The sequence below is a fragment of the Rhinolophus sinicus genome, linkage group LG18 (genome assembly GCF_036562045.2).
Source record: "Rhinolophus sinicus isolate RSC01 linkage group LG18, ASM3656204v1, whole genome shotgun sequence".
Taxonomy (NCBI): domain Eukaryota; kingdom Metazoa; phylum Chordata; class Mammalia; order Chiroptera; family Rhinolophidae; genus Rhinolophus; species Rhinolophus sinicus.
This window is the reverse complement of record NC_133767.1, coordinates 13,007,584-13,026,941: the sequence shown is the minus strand read 5'-3', so window position 1 is coordinate 13,026,941 and position 19,358 is coordinate 13,007,584. Positions and strand designations below refer to the sequence as shown.

Sequence of the window (19,358 nt, the reverse complement as noted above, 5' to 3'; positions counted from 1 at the left end):
GGTGTCTGAGTTCTGCCAATCAGGAATTTCGGCCTCAGAGGGGGCGGTAAGGTCCAAAGGTGGAAACATGCACAGACCTCGGGGTACATGGCTTCCTGTTATACCCTGTGTCAAGAGGCAACAAGAGTTTCCCATGTCATGAGTAAAATAAAGAGGAAGAGATTCCCACCCTGGGAATAGCCTGGCTTCTTGAGCTAGGTTCTAGCCTGAGCCATTCCTAGATGGCTGATATCACAAACAACAATGAATGAACCAACTGTATCATCATGCCTGCATCGCAGCATGAGACAGGTAGTAACTGGATGACGTTTGGTCACAAAGGTGAGAAAATCAGGAGATGGAAAGAAGACGAAGAAGAGGAAGGAAGGAGAGCGGGGTGAAGGAGGAAAGAAAGAAGAAAGGGAGATAGAGTTGGAGAGAAGGAGGAATGGGCATCTCCCTTTGTACAAGGAGTGCAGGCTAGACTTTCCAAGGTACAGGGAGCGTTCTAGGACTCTCAGAGAATAAGATCTGGGCCATGGCAGAGGAGCAGGCTGTGAGGCCAAGAGGACGGAATACACCTGCTGGGTCTGGTACCTAACGTGTGTAAGCCACAGACCTTGTCTACGATGCCAGTCAGAGGAGGGGAGCCTGAGAGACGACAGTAAATAGATTTTGCAAATCATTTGTTTTAATTGTCATTACTTAAGTGCTAAAGCATCTGAGAAGCACCATTTTCCTCCCTAAGCAATCAGAAATAATAAAAGGAGAACGCTCTGTACTTGGTAAATCTGCGTTGGTGTGGGCCCACACGGCAGAACATGGCGGAGGGGGTAGGCAAAGCTATGCAGAGCCTCAGCAGACTTCCGATCCCAGATGGTGCAGACGTGGAGACTGAGGGGGCTGCAGCCAAAGGCAAACCAGAAGAGAAGCCACCTCCAAAGAAAGGCGCAGGAGCAACATGGGGGAAAAGTGGACATTTGAAGCTCAGGTGGGCAGAGGCCCCCTGGACAGGGCTGCACCGGTGTCCGCTGTCCTGGCTCCGCCTTTGCAACACTGGCTCCGGGATCAGAGGCTATTGGCTGGGCTAGCTCAGATGTGTGGAGCTCGAATGGAACATGCACAGACAGGAGAGCTGGGAGCTCTGGCTCTACTACCAAAGGGGCCATGCAGCCCTGAGCTAGTCATTTCTTCTCTCTGGATCCATTCCCTCATCTTGAAAAGGATGGTGGGTGGAGGGGCAACACACTTTTTTGGTAATGCCTAAGGCCTATAAAAGTATCCCTGTTGGAAGAAGAGAAGGGCTTAAGAAACCTCCACCAAATTCTATCAAAATATGTTTCTAGCACCTCCAACCTTAAACTATTTGCCATCTTTCCTCTTGCTTTCTTAGCCACTTATCTTTCTTACCAGGCCAGTGGGCTTGCAAGGGGGCACCCCTCCAAATTTATCAAGGAGGGACCTGCTAAGTTGGATACACGCAGAGCGAAGTCTTGGGAAAGCTCTTCACACACATGCGAGTCTATGACTGAAGCCCAAATGCTCTCATGGTTTTGATGGGGTTTCTTGGCTGTCTAGGGGCCAGCCACATGCCATGGTGACACGTCCAGGGCTATGAATCTAATGGTGTGACTGCAGGCCATCAGAAGATGAAGGGGAATAACTGAGGTGTGGGAATTGGGAGGGCCCCATTAAGGCCCTACATAAAACAGCTTAGGCAATTGCTTACCCAACTCCTGAGAAGACCCACCAAACATGGCATTTTCTCTCCGGTCAGCCTCTGCAAATCCTGGGTTAGGGGGGTGAGACTCAGAGATACCCCAGGCTGGATGACTCCTCCCTGTCCAACTTAGTATATCTGCCAAAGGAGGTTTGCTTGCCCCCTCAGATGAAATAAAGGGGTTTCCTGGGTTAGAAGAACCTAAGGTATACTCAGGTAAGACAGAATCAGACGGAAGGAATTTGGGAATTCTGAACTGATTTGGGAAACTGGAGACAGAGAGAGGGTGACTGAAATTCTGGGTAGGAATGCAAATGCACCAAAAATTTGTAACATTCACTTCTGCTCAATAGAGCTGCCTAGTAAGTAGTAACATTTACTATTATCACTATTACCGTTTTAGTTCTTTCAAAATGCAGCATTTTAAAAACAGCTTTATTGAGATGTACTTCAGAAGCGTAAGATTCACCCATTTAAATTGCACAATTCAGTGGTTTATAGCATGTTCACAGTTGTGAAGCCATCACCACTATGTAATTTTAGAATATTTCGTTACCTCAAAAAGAAACCCCACACCCATTGGCAGTCAATCCGCATTCTGCCCCTCCCCTGCCTAGCCTCAGGCAACCACTAATCCACCTGCATCTCTGTAGATTTAAAAGGTTGCACTTTGCCCCATTAGGTACCTTTCATGCAATTCGGATATGGCCTACATCAGACGGCAATCATGGCTTAAACAAGGTCTCATGACCCATCTACAAATGGCCAAAAAGCACAAGAAAAGATGCTCAACATTACTGCTCATTAGGGAAATGCAAATCAAAACTACAATGATATAACCACTCATTAGGATAGCTACTATTCAATCAATCAATCAATCAATCAATCATCAATCACAAGTGTTGGAGAGGATGTGGAAAAATTGAAACGCTTGTGCATTGTTTGTGGGAATGTAAAATGGTGCAGCCATTACGAAAAATAGTACAGTGGTTCCTCAAAAAATTAAAAATAGAATTATCAGCCAGTTCACTTCTAGATATAAACCCAAAAGAATTGAAAGCAGGGTCTCAGGAAGACATTTGCATATCTATGTTCATGGCATAATTATTCTCAATAGCCAAAGATGGAAGCAAGCCAGGTGTCCACTGACTGATGAAAGAATAAAACTATGGCCTTTTCAATATACTGCAGTATTATTCAGCCTTAAAAAGGAAAGAAATTGTGACACATGCTACAACATGGATGAACTTTGAAACTATTATGCTAAGTGAAATGAGCCAGTCACAAAACATATATATATATGGTACGAGTCCACTTATATGAGGTGCCTAGAACAGTCAAATTCATAGAGACAGCAAGTATAATGGTGGTTGCCAAGGGCTGGGGAAGGGGGAATGCAGAGTTGTCATTTAGTGGGTACAGAGTTTTAGTTTTGAAAGATGAAAAAGTGTTCTGGAGAGGATGGTATTGATGGTTGCACAACAATATTAATGTACTTACTACCACTTGTACACTTAAAAATGTTTAAGATGATAAATTTTATATTATGTGTATTTTAAAAAAAAAAAAAAAAATCACGGGTTCCACCCCCTATAGCAGATCCCAGCAGCTCGCGGGGGGAGGAGCAGCAGCTGCCAAGCAGCCCAGCTTCCCACCCGCACCCGCACCCGCCTTGCACACACCCGGTCACCACGACCCCAAGAGGAAGGTTGGCTCCACCAAGGCGGCAGCGAAGGAGGCGCCCAAAAGGAGGTCGGAGAGGTTGTCAGCTAACCCTGCTCCTGCAAAAGTGGACATGAAGCCAAAAAAAGTGGCAGCAAAGGATAAATCTGCAGACAAAAATGTACAAATAAAAGGGGAAAGAGGAGCAAAGGGAAAACAGGTCAAAGTGGCTCACCAAGAAACTAAAGATTTACCTGCAGAAAACAGAGAAACTAAAAGCAAGGCGAGTCCAGCCTCTGAGGAAGCAGGAGAGAAAGAAGCCAAGTCTGATTAATACCGTACCATGTCTTATCAGTGGTCCCCGTCTCCCTTCTTACACAATCCAGAGGAAGATTTTCGTCAACTATTTTGTAAAAGCAAGTTTTTTAGTAGCTCTAGAAATGTTTTTAAGGAGGAGGGAATTCCATCTCATCCCATTTATAAGTGTAAATGCTTTTTTTAAAGAGGTGAAATCATGTGCTGGTTGTTTATTTTTTGGTACAACCAGAAAACAGTGGGCTATTGAGTATGGGCGGCTTTGATTGTCATGGGTGTCAGCTTCACATTCCATAGATGGGGGTAGTTTTTATGTCCTATAATACAAAGCAAACTAACTGGCCATTTGGAGTCAGTTGTGCATTTAAAATGTCTTAAATATTTTAAATTACTTCTATTCCCATGTTTTTGGTAGAATTGTTTCCTAACAAAACCACTCCTTGATCTTGGCTCTCCCTGTAAGGATTTTGTGCACGCTGTACCATCTTTGGTACAGTTTTCCTAGTCATTTTGTTAATGTGCTGTGAAAGATTAAAAAATTGAGTATGTGATGTATAAGATACTAAATTATGAATTAGGGAGACTTTGATGTAACAGCATATCAACATTTGAAGATATTGGTACTTAATAGTCTGCTAAGGAAAATTAGCCTCCAAATTTGAGGCTGGAAAGTCACTGGAATAGCTGTTTAGAAAAGGATCACAACGGCATGACTTTGGAGGTTTTTGGTGTGTACGTTAAGAATTGTGATAAACGTCTAAATTTTGCTTTGTCTTGTGCACCTGAAACTAATAAAATTTAAAAAAAAAGAATTGTGTACAAATTGAAATGTACTTATCCTCAAAGCAACCAATAAAATCTCGATTACGAAAGAAAGAAAAGAAATTTCTAAAACAAGATCTCATGAACTATGCAAAAAGCCTTACGCCAAGGGGTGCCTTTATTAGGACACACAAAAAGCCTACTTTTCTTCCTTTTAAAAATAAAATATAACCCTTTATTACAAACGAAACATAAGCTACTTAGCAAATATTTTTTAAATGTTATTCACAGTGTGTGCTTTAAAAAAATAAACAAGCATAATTTGTTCTTTTCTCATTAATCCTTAACTATTAGCAAAGAGGCTTAATCAATTATTTTTGTAAGATCACATTTACTGAATGCTTATATGCAAAGAAGGATGTCAAGCATATAACATGCATTAATTCACATATTCTTCTTGGAAAGTAGATCATTACTGATCCTATTTCACAGAAGCATAACTGAGGCTCAGAGATATTAAATAATTTGCCCAGATACCCAATGCAGTCTTCTGTACCCAAGCCCAGTGTCAAGTGCTATTTCTGTTAAAGAACAAAAGTTCAAGTTCCGGTCCAGCCCAGTGGCTCAGGCAGTTAGAGCTCCATGCTCCTAACTCTGAAGGCTGCTGGCTCTATTCCCACATGGGCCAGTGGGCTCTCAACCACAAGGTTGCTGGTTCAATTCCTCGAGTCCCGCAAGGAATGGTGGGCAGCGCCCCCTGCAATTAAAATTGAACACGGCACCTTGAGCTGAGCTGCTGCTGAGCTCCCGGATGGCTCAGTTGGTTGGAGCGTAGGCTCTCAACCACAAGGTTGCCGGTTCGACTCCCACAAGGGATGGTGGGCTGCGCCCCCTGCAACTAGCAACGGCAACTGGACCTGGAGCTGAGCTGTGCCCTCCACAACTAAGACTGAAAGGACCACAACTTGAAGCTGAACGGCACCCTCCATAACTAAGACTGAAAGGACAACTTGACTTGGAAAAAAGTCCTGGAAGTACACACTGTTCCCCAATAAAGTCCTGTTCCCCTTCCGCTCCTCAAAAAAAGAACAAAAGTTCTCAAAAAACATGAAAATGTATTCACCCATCAGTTAGGGACCGATTTAAAAAAATGCACCCATTTTTTCTCAGCAATTCTCTACCAATAGCTCACCAATTAACCTTCCAAGAATCATTCTTTTAAAAGCCTTCTTCCCTCACAACAAAAACCTTCCAACGATTCAGTTAAGCACTCTTCTTTTTAATAGAATGTGGTTTGAGAACAGACACGTAGAATGACTTCTTAGCCAAGTCCTACAACTTTCAAGGCCTCTACTATGAAATCGGATGACCTGTGAAGACCAGAAACAGGCCAGATTCAGTTCTTTTATGTAGTTCCTCCTGTCACTCAACCTCCATCACCACCACCATCTCTACACAATCTCTAGTTCATTGTGAAACATGAAAACCATTCCAGTAACAATGAGTTGTGGACCATCTGTCTAGTTTGGCACCAGGGTTAAGCCCCTTTTGATGAATTAGGCCCATCACAGGCAAGACCTCCAACAGCCAGGGTTTGTGTCCATGACCCCACAATGGTCTCAGTTGATTGGACTAAGGGCGGTTCTCCAGAACATATTTGGAATTGGGACTAACAGATCCTCACTGAGTCTTGGCTGGTCTCTTGAATGAAGGGAATTATCATTTGGGCAGATGGGGATGGCCCTTTTTTGCCTCCTGCGTGAACTGGAGGTAGGACAGTCAACCTACCACAGTGCACGTTGAAGTAAGCACACCGAGTTGGTGCTGAGACGTTGCTTCTGGATGGTTCTCCATGTCCCAGTTCAAATCCTTTCCTGAGCCCCACTGGTGTTCCTGTCCTTTGATCTCATATCTCTGAGTCTTTTAAATAGATTCCACTCTTTGGTTTAAACTAACTCCAGCTGTTTTCTGCACATGTAGTAACAGAATCCTAACTAATACTGTAATAAACTCATTTCCTCGTGATTTGTATCATCACTGGAGTTATTGTTTCCTAGTCAGATTCAAAGAAGACAAAGGGGTCTCTAGCCCAGTGTCACCCACCCGCCTGAAGAGGAAAGCTCTCCACATCATTAGGACCAAAAACAGACCCCTGCCTCTGTATGTGCCTCCAGAAAATGTGCAACAGTACAATGTGAAATGGAGTCCTGGTTGCCAGAGAGCGGCAATAGTGTTAGATAAGATATATAATGACATTTAAATGCATTCGACTTTAATGCTACATTTGTCTGAAAAACTGAACACGAAGCAAGTAAAGTTCCTTGGTTAAAACAGTACTTTTTAAAGAAGAGTTAGGGTGGAACCAAGGGAAGGATGCTGACTGGGAGGCGGGAGTGAGCCTGAAGGGAGGCCGTCTTCTACAGACACGCGCTTCAGAATGGGCCAGAAAGAATGGTCACCTGTCAACACAGCTGTATATCTAGGGCAGGGAGGGAAGCTAAAAAGCCCTAAGTCTTAATGAAAGAGAGAAGGAAGAGGGCAGAGAGCTATTTTCTCAGATTGAGGTAGCACTGCCTCCCTCGGTTCAGACCCGTGGGCTCACATCCCCTACATACACCATCTTTGCTCAAACCTGCGTGTCTTTGCCCAACTCTCTCTGCTGCCTGGAAGGTTTCCCCTCTGTCAACCAACTCACCCCGTCGTCCTCTAATGCCCCACGAAGGTGCCCCTCCTCCCTGCCATCAGCCTTGTCAGCCCCTGAAGATGTTCGTCTCAGCTAAACTCCCAAAGCACAGAGAATCACAGTTGGAATAACCCTTAGAGAAAACACCCAACCTGTCCTCCTTTGAAGCTCATTATTACAACAACTTCTCTGAGGATGTTAGGATCATTAAGATTGGAAGTCTTTGAAAACAGGGCAAGGACAAAACCACAGAGAAGCTCCGTCCTCCTGAGAGTGGTAAAGTCCCACAGTACGGAGAAACCACAGTGAGGAAACAACTCAGAAGCACACGGGCACGGGCATTACCTAGTGCACCAAGCCTCTTCCACGGAAGAGTCTGACGTTTACAGGGGCCCCGTGTTTTCCATCAAAGCGCCTTTGTCATCATTGGCAACAGAATGGGGACAGAGCGACAGGGACCATGAAATACGAGTTCCCAATCATCTAATTTATCAGAAGTGGTAGCTGACTCCCCCATCTGCACACAAATGTCACAGTAGGACCCATCTGTGCGATCTCAGTGTCAGAGTCCAAAAAAGTCAAGGCAGCCTGAACACCGAGTGCTGCCCAGACGCCTGGCAAAGAGGGGTTTCTGTGTTCAGCTCCGCTGCTGCCCGTGGCCAGCGGTGCTCCCAACCCCTTCGTCCCCCTTGAACGTAGTGCCTGCAGGGTTCTCATGTATGCCTAGGCCTTAACACTGGGCATCAGGCATCAGACTAGGGGCCCTGCTGTCTCATTGGTGGGAGAACCAGCTTCCCTGAAGGTAAAAGGCATGAATTCACAGAGCCTGGGGATACTGAATACTTGAAATCCACTCAGAAACTCACTGTCCTTCCTATATGCGGGCAGAACTAGCCCTTGGGTTTCTATTGATACCACCACCACCCGGGGTCCCCGGCAGTTCTTTACATCATCTTAGATTCCTCTCTTTCCTTTGCCCCCAGCTGTGCACCTATCTCCCAATATCTGTTGTATCAACCTGCTCCGCTTTTCCAAGCCAGTGGCTTTGGAATTAGACCTGCCATTTAGTAGCTGTGCCTTTTTCTTGAGCCTCAGTGTTCCCACAAATAAAATGAGGATAATAACAATACCTACTTTATAACTTTCATGTGAGAATGGAGATGACATTTGTGAAAATGCCTGGTATGGTGTTTGCCATATAACAAGTTCTTGCCACACCTTAGCTTCTTTCCTCTCTTCCATCTTTCCTGCCAATGCCTGCGGTTAGCGCCCCCCCCCCACTCCTTTTCTACTAATATACCAGTAGTAGGCAGAATCTTAATACTCTCCACCCCAAGATTTCCCATATTAATCCCCAGGACTGTGATTATGCTAGCACATGGCAAAGGGGATTTTGCAGATGTAATTAAGGTTACTAATCAGTTGACTTTAAGCTAATCAAAAGGAGATCATCCAAATGGGCCTGACCTAATCACATGAATCCTTTAAAAGCAGAAGGTTTTCCAGAAATAGACTCATTAGAGACAGAGAAAAAACTGATGGTTGCTGGGGGGTGGGGGGGAGTGGGGATGGGGGAGAAGGTGAAGGAATTAGAAAGTACAAATTGGGGCCGGCCTGGTGGCTCAGGTGGTTGGAGTGCCGCGCTCCTAACACAGAGGTCTCTGGTTCGATTCCCACATGGGCCAGTGAGCTGCACCCTCTGCCGTGAACAGCTGGAGATTGGCATAAGCTGCCGTGGGCTGCTGAGTGCTGCCGTGGGCTACCATGTGCTGCTGTGAGTGGCTGGTTGGCGGCTAGCGTGAGTGGAGCTGCTGTGAGCAGCCGACCGATGACAGACAACCGAGTTGCCTCAGCCGGGTGGGAGCACAAGCCTCGTAACACCAGCATGGGCCAGGGAGCTGTGTCCTACACACCTGGGCTTGAACTGGAGTCAGGGTGGGCCGGCAGAAGAAGTGGAGGGGAAAAAAAGAAAATACAAATTGGCAGTCACAATGTACGAGGTCTGACAATTAAGTTCGCGAACTCATCCTAGAAAAAGTACTACATACCTCATTGCTGAATATCACTATGGTCACTTTTGAAGTGCTCCCCTTGGGAAGCTACACACTGATGCCAATGCCTAGTCCACCCTTCAAAGCCATTTTGGAACTCTTTTTCTGGAATGGCCATCAGAGCTGTCGTCACATTACCCTTGATATCCCAAGTGTCATTAAACTGTCTTCCTTTCAATATTTCCTTTATCTTCGGGTAAAGAAAGAAGTCATTGGAGGCCAGATCAGGTGAGTAGGGAGGGTGTTCCCATACAGTTAATTGTTTACTGGCTAAAAACTCCTTCACAGACAGTGCCGTGTGAGCTGGTGCATTGTTGTGAAGTAAGAGCCATGAATTATTGGTGAAATGTTGAGGTTGCCTAACTTTTTCACGTAGCCTTTTCAGCACTTCCACATAGTAAACTTGGTTCACTGTTTGTCAAGTTGGTACAAATTCATAATGAACAATCTCTCTGATATCAAAAAAGGTTAGCAATGTCGTTGCAACAAGTTCGCGAACTTAATTGTCCAACCTTGTAGTCACAGGGATGTGAAATACAGGATGGGGAATATAATCACTAATGTTGTAAAGATAGTAGGCTGCCAGATGGGCACTGGGCTTATCAGGGGGATCACTTCACAGACAGTGTAGATGCCTGACCACTGCGCTGGACACCTGGAGCTGAAGTAGAATAACAGTGAATGTCAGCTATGATTTTATGTATATAGTCACGGGACGTAAAGTACACCATGGGGAATATAGTCAGTGGTTCTGTAACAGCTGTATACGATGTCAGAGGGGTAGTAGATGGGAGGGGTTATCACTCTGTGAGGGGTGTGAATGTTTAACTAGTACGTTGCTTTGTACACCTGAAACAAATATAATTAATTAATTAACTAATTAATTAATTAATTAATTAAAAGCAGGAGGTTTTCTCCAGCTGATAACAGAAGAGGAAGTCGGGGACTCAAAATACAAGGGGGATTTGGAGCATGTTGCTAGCTTAAAGATGGAGAGGGTCACATGGAACAGTGAGGGAGTGGCCGCTAGGAGCTGAGCGCAATCCCCAGCTGCCAGCCAGCACATCCTGCCTGGACGTAAGGCCTACAGGAGGTGCTGTCACAGACAGATGCTGTTTAAGCTGCTAAATCTGTGGTCTTTGTTAGGCAGCAATAGAAAACTAATACAATCTACTAATTGGGGCCAGAAAAGCATGGAAGTCATTTTGGGGATAGAGATGAGCCTTAAAGATTGGCTTTGTCTTCTTCCCATGTTTCTACCTCGTCTAGAAAGCTGTCCCCACCCTGGCCAGCCTTTACGGATCTGTCAGTAGTTACCCACCACTCCCTGGGCCCTGCGCACACACGGCCTGCCGGTGGGATCCTCTGCTCCTTTACCATCATCGTATCTTCTCCACTGTGGCCTAAGTACTTCCAACACAGAAGCCACAACGTGACCTTTCTCATAGTCCCCAAAGCACCCAGGACAGGGCCAAGCACACGATCAATACTCACAAATACAGAGGGTGCCAAAACATATGCACACATTTTAAGAAAGGAAACAAATGTATTAAAATTCTCATACTCAACATATACTGACAACAAAAGATGAATACAAGTCCCATTTGACTGCTGCAATTACAAGAGGTGCTCAAAGTGGTTACCGTCAGTGTAATTTTAATACGATTGTTTTCCTTTCTTAAAATGTGTACACATTTTTTTGGCACCCTCTGTATTTGTGGATTAAGTCATTTTCTTTCAGCTCCAGTGACCAGCAGGGTCAATGAAAGGACCCAAAATCCACCTGGCCACAGGCATGCAGAGAGCCTTTGCCATTCAACTCTGGCTCTACAGCCTCCTGGGATTAATGAAGCACCCAGGTGGGGATACCCCATTTCTGAAACTTGACCTTTCATTAACACCGGCCAGTCATGGTTTCAAGCACGAGTCGGACTACCATTTCTCTGAATCATACTCTGTTGTGTTTTCTTTTTAATGTTTCTCTACAACTGGAATCTACGAACACAAAGGAAGTGAGAATAAGGATGAAAGAGGTCTCCCAAAATGCACTACCTGTACTTTGTTCAACAACTAACTTATTCTGACTGCCTGCTATGTCCAGGCTAAGACACCGTGGGGACAGAGAACTAAGTAAGAGAGGCCCTGACCCTTAAGCTTCAACCTAGGAGCACAGAGGTCATGGCAGAGTCTTTGACAATTTGGAAACCAAGAGATTGAACTTCTTCAGGTCAGAAAAATGAGTGACAACAGAATCAGGTCTCTACAGACAGGCAGTGGGTGGGGTTCCCTTCTGAATTCTACCCTGCCCCTGTGACTCTCTGGGCCTGCCGTCTCTGCCCCACCCTGGGCTCCAATAACATACATATGATGTCACTGTCTAGATGTGCAACAGTCTTGGCAAATTTCATCCAGAGCCCTGAAGCACTGATTAAAAAGAAAATCCACAGCATTTGAACAGACCTTTACAGTTTACAAGGCACTATCATATTCATTGTCTCATCTGATCCTCCCAGGAGCCCTAGGAAGTAGATGGGGTCAAGATTATTATTTCCATTTTACAGACGAGGAAACTGAGGCTCAGAGAGTTGAAATGATTTACCCAGAATCATCTGGTTTGGATGCCCCCAAACCATGTTTTTCCCTCTCTACCAACCTGGATCTAGCCTTTCGGCCTAAATGGGAACTCAAACGAAGACTGGCTAAGCTGTCCAGGCTGGCCTTGGTGGCTGGTTATTTGAGAGTTTCTTTATAGAAAGAATGAAGGAGAGGTAGAGATTAGGGATAAGAGGAAAATACAAGAACGCTTAATATCCTACTAACACTTTGTACTTTTCCAAGAACTCACATATTTCTTATCTCATTTGGTCTCCAGAAGAATTGCATAAGGTTAATAAGGCAAGTATATCGTCATCAGCGATTAGATCAGAACTGGTCATCAATTCTTCTGATTCCAAGACTATTTCCATAAGCTAGGGGAGGGCATCCTTGCCACTCATACCCCACATTTGTACCTTTGGCCCTAAAGGTCAAGACCAAGATTTGATACCCTTCTCTCGTGTGTCCACACAAGTCCAACTTAAAATGATCTTTCATCAAGCTGTGGTTTCCCCTGCCAGAAATTGGCCCCAGAAAGCAGGTACCTCCCCCTTCTGGGTTTAGGATTACTTGTACAGAACTGACTTTATATAACTAATATACCAGGGAGAATGGAATAGGTTAAACTGTTGTTCAACCATGGTACAGACATTTTCTAAGCTGGGTACCCTCTAGGCTAGTGACTGGGAGGTAGAGAAGTCAGACATAGTCCCTGCTAATAAGAAACTCACATCTAGTAGGACTGATGGAAACACAGATACATGACAAGATACATGACATTCACAAATACATGACAAGATGGAACAAATGTCACAACAGAGTTATAAGCAGAGGGCTGTAGAGGATCTATGACAATTCTGACTTGTGGAAAGAAAGAGTCTTCATGAAAAAAGAGGCATTTGGGCCGGACACTGAAGAATGGATGGGGAATCTTGACAAGTGGGAAGGTACAATCTGAGGAGACAGCATGAAGATTTGGGAAACAGGGAGACGCAGCCCCATATGAGGGCAGCACAAAATCCACTTGGCTCCCAACCTCATACTGAGGCTGGTTGGGATCCAGCTGAGACCTGCAGCTAGATCTAGGCTGGGTCCTGTCCCAAACATGAGGGAAGCCAACAGACGTCGACCACATGCCCCTTCCGTCTCAGGTTCTATGGTACTTGCAGCATGATCCACCAGACCTTAACTGCCCATCTTTTCTGTTCCCTAGTTGGTTCTGACATGTGTTTTGCTTTCCCAACCAAACTAAAATACCAGTCTCCTGATTCCCTGAGAACATAGCCAGAGGGTGTCTATATTCTATCCCAGCCAGCACAAACCTGCGCACATTGTAGGTACTGACAAGCTATTTGTGGACTGGTTGCTGAAGTCTATAGGCCCAAGAATCATGAAATGACAGTTTTACAAACAAGTAGAGCGAGAAGGGGCAGTCCTTGTAACCCTAGCCTGGGATAACAAGGTAGGGATCAGGAGAAGACGTGTACTTCTGGTTTTAGGGTTACATTTTCTAGAACTGATCTCCATTTAAATCAAGGCTCAGACCTGTTGGGTCACTCTCTGGAACTGCCCTGTATTTCACCGTCAGCTTCCTCTTATACCAAGTTCCAAGGTCCCTTTCATCTGTTTTTCTCATTCATGCTTGTCAACATCTTCCAATGAGACATGGTACTTCATCCTTCCTGTTGGAAAGAGTAACGGGAAGGATAGCATAGTTGCCATTGCCAATTTGGAGACCCAAGTTGGCAATGCCAGAGGAAAGAGCAGAGTCAGGGCCAGAGTGGGGGTGGGAAGGGCCCACGGCAGAGTAAGTTTCCTACCAGTTGGCCTCCAAGCAGCTGAGGTCTCATCTGAAGTGCTGGATGGACAGAACTGACCAACAGGGAAATTGGATAGGGACAAAACCCAAACAGGTTGCATCCTTCCCCCCACATTCCCCCACTCCCCAAGGATGGAGCATGAGCAAATAATAAAGGTAATCAACTAGGAGCAGGGTGGGAGGGGGCAGGTGCAAAAAGGACCAAAGGCCCAAGGTCATAGCAAAAAACGAGTTTGAGGGATTATCTAGTCTGATCCTCTTCTCTAATCCCCCAGTTGAGGTCCTCAAATGTTCCTGCCTGTAATAGTCTAACCCTCTGCTACCCAGCGTTTCTTCATCTTTGATGCTTCCAATTCATCCTCCACCTTGCTGCCAAAGTGATCTTTCTACAACCGAAAGAGGTTCAAAGTTTCCCCTCCAGCTCGGGATAAGGCTCAAAGCATGCACGACCTACAAAGGCCCCTCATGCTAGACCCAGATAGGCTTTCACATCTAATGCCTTCTCTGCACCCTTACCCCTCTCTACATTCCACTGACTTTATGCCACTGATGATATACTGCGCAATATTCTCCAAAGGTGCAAGACTTACTCTCGTTTGCCGGGAGAATTCCAGTTTCAAGGACCAGCTCAAGTGTTCTTTCTTCAGTTAAATCTCCCCTCACTCACTCCTTTCCCCTAGGAAAGATGAGTTAGTTTCTCGTTCATCCAGAAACACCTCTGTGTAGCATTTATTCCCATGACTTGCATTGATTTACAGAGACTGAGAGACTATTGGGGTAGGAGGATGTTTTGACTTTTCATTGTCCTTAGTTAGCACAGTCGGAGTAGGTTTAATGCAAGAATGAACCCCTTTCCTTTACAGACACACAGGGAGCTCCTGGCTGAGCCCAGTGAAAATCTAGGTTGTCTGATGCCCAGATCAGGGCATTTCTTTCTAGGTGGCTTCTTCGACCTGTTTTCTATGACCCTGCAGTTGGATGGATGGCTCCTCACTGACCCAGACTTCTAAACACTGGGGCAGTGACAGACCTGTGCAGCAGCAGGAACCCAAGCTGCTGTCTGTAAGGACAGCCTTCTGTGCCTCTCCTAAGGAAGTGTTTTGAATCCGAAGGGCTTTGTAGGCGGCGGCGGGCGACAGAGCAGGTGAGTCACCATTCCAGCCCACACCGTTCTCTGCTGAAGGGCCCCAGCATCTGTCTGTCTTGGATGATATGGAAAACGTGTTCTCTGAGCTGACTCGGGTCCCAGGGAGGGAAGGCTGCCTTTGTGGCCAAAGTCTCTCCCACCTCTGGCGGTAAAAGCAGGATGGATGACCTTTGTCTACCGGAGCAAACATAGAGGGACTCAGGGAGCACAGAAGATGGTTTCCAAAAAGCTGCAGCCCATGATAAAGGTCAAGATACACAGCCCTCCACTCTGTGGGCCCCATCTGGAGAGAGAGATGTGGAGGGCTTTCCACTAAATAGCCTGTTCTCCACTGCCTGCCCTCATTGGTGTCTCTTCATTTCCCCACATTCAAAGCGCCTCAAGAAAAATGCAGCTGCCCTCCACCACTTGGCCCCCAGACTAAACCAGGACATTTACCTTACAGCTGAATCTTGTTTTAAGCAGTCAGCATGTGAAGCCGAGGGATAAATCTTCATGTTACAAACTCTTCCACAACGAGCTCCCCTGGTTCATTCATCATGGCTGGCCTATATAAGGGCCTGTGTTAGGAAGTGGAGAGATACAAAAGCTACTGCGGTATAATCTGTGACCCTAACAGAGAAAATTAGGTGCATTTCCAAATTACTGTAAATACAGGAGATAATGTGATAAATCCTTTAGGGGAGGCCCACAAAGGTGAGTCTGGGAATCTGGAGGTGGATAACTTTGGAGGGACATCATGGGGGAGGTGGCATATGAGCTGGGCTTTAGAGAGTGGGTTGGATGTAGCCATTCAGAAATAGGTGAAATAGCCTTCCCGATGGAGGAGACATCATCGGCAAAGGACTGAACACGGAGTAGGGATGGGATCAAATGTTGGGCAGATCCGTGTGGAAATGCACAAGGGTGGAATGAAACATTCAACATGCCCAAGCCCCAGGGACATACTCCATGGCACAAGAAAAAGGCTCTGAATAGCAAAAGGACAAAAAGAATGTCAAGACTGGAGCAGCAGGGTTTATTCCGGGTGAGAAGTGTGCCAGGATGGGCCATGGAGTTAGATCAGAGTTCACATGCCAGCTCTACTCTGAATAGTTGTGTGGACAAGTTACGTAATCTCAGGTCTTGGTTGTCTCATCTGCGAGGTCCCTACCTAGTAGATCGCTACAGAATGAAGTGAGATAACAGAGATGAAGCATCCGGCAGTTGTCAGGCACATAGCATGTGATGATTAGATTCCTTTTCCATGCTTGAGGGGCTTGGGTGGTGAACAACAGATGAAAGACTTTGTGGGACCCTCTAGGAAGGAAGAGGCCAGTAAAAGGGGACTCTGAAAAGATGGTGAAGGAAGAGAAAGCATGGAGGAAAGAGCCCAGTGCCTTTAAGCTGAAGCTTCTGCTCCACAGCAGGCCATTTTAGGGGAGCTGGGAAAACACCACCACACTGGTCGTTGGTTCATCCCTGAAGAACGCTGTGTTCCAGAAGCAGCACCAGTGATGCAATTAGCAGAACTGAGCTGGTGGGTGGAGCTGTGAGGAGTAGAGCAGAGAAGCGAGGCAGCACCTTGGGCCCCTGCCCAGATTATGGGGGCATCAGGAATCAGGGGGTGGGTGAAGACGGCTGCAGGGAGAAAATTTAATTCTAAAAGCTATCCGCCACTAGGAAAACCAAGAAGTCTAAAGTCTAAAGGTTTCTTCTTCTTTTTTTTTTTTTAATCAGATCTATATACCTGCTCTTTTAAGCTGAATAACCTGGCTTATTACAAACGGGCAGGAGAGATACCAACAGCCATGGGACTCACATCTGCAGAGAGCCTCCAATCCCAACAGCTGAGCTTCTCGGTCCCATGGAGAAGAGGCACAGCAAAGGATTTTCATTGACTCCTACCTGTGTTTGCTCCTCATTCATTCCCCAAACATCCACAGATACTATACTATTCACAAGACTCTGGAGAGGCAGGTGGCAGCTTGGTGGTTCATACCTTCATCCTCAAGTGGTTTCACTAGTCCATTTCTTTATCTGTCAAATGGAGAAAATGGGGTTTATTGGAAGATGCAATGAGATAATGGACATATTTGACACACAGTAAGTGCGCAAGATGTGTAAATCATTAACAGAAGGAAGACTGCATGTTATGCTGGAGATCTTTCATTTACCCCTCCGAGTACATTCTTCTTTTTCCACCCTGTGCTGTGCCCTAGAAATTGACCTGTATGGACTAAGACTCCCTTGCCCTCTTACTTCCCATTGGGTTTGGTCCACGGGGAGCCGTGACAGATCAGTAGGGAGAAAGCGAAGGTGAGGTTTTTATAACCCCAACTGCCTTCCTGAGCCCCCTGACCCAAAGTCCCAGTTCTAGGAAGATGACCCTCCACACAGCCTCTCTGCCTCCAGGCATAGAGATGGTAAGATTCCTGTTACTAACCCCGTAATATTTCACTATCGTTTCCCTGTACCTTGCCTCAAATTATCCAACTAAAATGTGCCATGTTTTTTGCTGGCCCTAATATACATCGTGTAGGAGAATAAGAGGATACCTGGGAATCAGAAGACCTGAATTCAAGTCCCATCTCTGCCATTAGCTGGCTCTGTGACCGTGGGCCAGTCTCTTTCCTTTTGAAGGCCTCAGCTTCCTCTTGTGTAAAAAGAAATGGGTTGGACCTCATGGCTCTTTTATGCTACAATTCCCTGCTACTGCTGGGTGTTCTGTGAAGTTAAACTCAGGAAAGGGATGCTAATAGGAGAATAAAGCTTCCTAGTGCAGGTGGCAGGTTAACCAGCTAAGCAGCTTGCCTGAAGCCCCATGTAAATTCATTCTTTCCCAGGAATCACCTAACTCCTTTCCAAGGGCTTTCCTTTTCCTCTCGGGCCACCTGGGTATCAGATGCCCAAAAGCTCTCCACTCCAAAGCAGGAGCCAAGAAAACCCACAAAATTAAAATTAAATTCCTTTTACTTTCATTAACCAACTAACTGGTCAAACCTGGTTTAGCCACAGAAGCCCCTTCCCCTGTTCTAGTATGAGCGGATGGGGGTCCAAGCATGGACGCAGGTACACACTGACCTCAGGGCTTTCGCCACAGGCCTGCAAGGGGAAGCTGATGCCATCCCACAGCTAGCGACTAGGGCAAAGGGAGCCACCTAAACCAGCACCCTGTCCGAAGACGCCAAATGCCCTGGACTGAGATCCCTGTCATTGGACATGTTTCAAATAGAGGCTAAAAACCACTTGATGAGATATTAAGAATCTCTGAAGTGCTTTTAGCTCCTGAAATGAGTGACTGAGGGAAAGCCAGGAGCCATCAGAAAGACATTCTAACACCACCCTTGCTGCCCCCACTTATCAGGGGTTTCACCTGCCCTAAATGCTTTCCCACCTACTGGCACCCAGAAGTAGGGGAAAGTGGGCAAGGTAGGGTTAGGTTTCTGCCCTGAACAGCAGGAGGGGAGGGCAGTTTGGATTCCAGCTTCTCTGAGTTTCTGAAGGAGTAAGAGAGGCGGGGTAACCTCCTAAAATTCTCAGTTCCTGTTTTACCTGACGGCTGGCCGCAGGTGCAAACCACAACATAATCACCGCCAGCCCCGATTTGTCTTTGGCATTCTTCACGTTCCCCAAATGCCTCCAGAAACCTGCGGCCTCACATCACACAACAACAAAGAGCAAGTTCAAGGCCTTTCCCGGTCCCAAATCAAAACTTCCGACACCCTCAGGGCGTCCTGCGGCGAAACGCGCACAGAGAGGGGCTGGGGTGGCGAGTCCGCACCGCAGCCTCGCCCTCGCGACGGCCTCTGCCCAGGCCGGTGAGAGCTGAGGGAGAGAAGCCTGGGGCCAGCGGCGAGGGGACCCCTCCGCCCCGTCCCCCTGCCCAGGGCGCATAACCCACGTTCCCGGGAAGCGCCGCCGCGAGCGTGCGCATGCGCGAGCCCTGGCGCGCCCGTCTCGAGAGCGCGCAGCCCTGAAGGGCAGGGGGCGGGGCCGGGGCCGGGGCCGCGAGCCGGGGCGCATGCGCGGGGCGGGCTCCGGCAGAGGAGACCCGGTGCGGAGTTGGGGTTGCAGTAGTTGTTTGATGGGTAAGCAAAGTCGAGCGGTTGAACCGCCGCCCCTCCAGGAATAGCCATTTGTGCGTGAGTCGGGCTTGAGGGACTAAGCCAAGTTCGGCTAGGCTTCCGACTCCCCCACCCTCACGACCCTAGTACAGAAAGAACTGCCCGGCACGGGGCCTCCGTTTCCCCTCGAAGGCGTGAAAGTTCATCCGGGAAGGATGAGGCCCCCCAGCCGCTGTGGGGACGCGGGCCCGGGGACTCGTACCCCGCAGGATGCCGACTCCGCCGGGAGCCGGTGCCCGCCCCGGACAATTACAGACCCGGGGCCGCGGGCCAGGAGCCGCCTCGTGTCATCTGGCCCCCGGCACACAAGCCTGCGTGTCCTCGCATCCGCTGTCCCTGACCACCTGGGATGGAGTGACCTAAATGTCCCAGGGGTCTAGAGAAGGTACACAGATTGGGGTCTGCCCAGGGCCCAGCAGTAGGGCCAGACTAATAGGGTGGGCTTCTTTCCGCTGCCGCCTTATGGGGCTCGTGCAACTGGTTCCCAGCTCCTAGGAGTGGGCAGGACAGAAATCCAGT

The 19,358-nt window shown here is 47.0% G+C and overlaps 1 protein-coding gene and 1 pseudogene across 3 annotated transcripts in view; one reads left to right on the top strand and one right to left on the bottom strand.

Annotated features, from left to right (window-relative positions):
- Positions 1-18,643, bottom strand: part of ADCY9 (adenylate cyclase 9) — a 163,547-nt gene extending 144,904 nt beyond the window's left edge. The window contains exons 1-6 of one of the 3 annotated variants that reach the window (XM_074322811.1): positions 18,268-18,643; positions 16,715-16,752; positions 15,887-16,353; positions 15,172-15,293; positions 14,177-14,262; positions 13,313-13,449 (exon numbers count right to left, since the gene is read on the bottom strand). The gene's annotated coding sequence lies outside the window, so the exon portion shown is untranslated. The remainder of the gene's footprint in view (positions 1-13,312; positions 13,450-14,176; positions 14,263-15,171; positions 15,294-15,886; positions 16,354-16,714; positions 16,753-18,267) is intronic. The other 2 variants (XM_074322812.1, XM_019715465.2) reach the window with 2 other exon arrangements.
- On the top strand, positions 801-4,060 carry LOC109436707 (non-histone chromosomal protein HMG-14; annotated as a pseudogene).
- Positions 18,644-19,358: the final 715 nt, after the last annotated feature.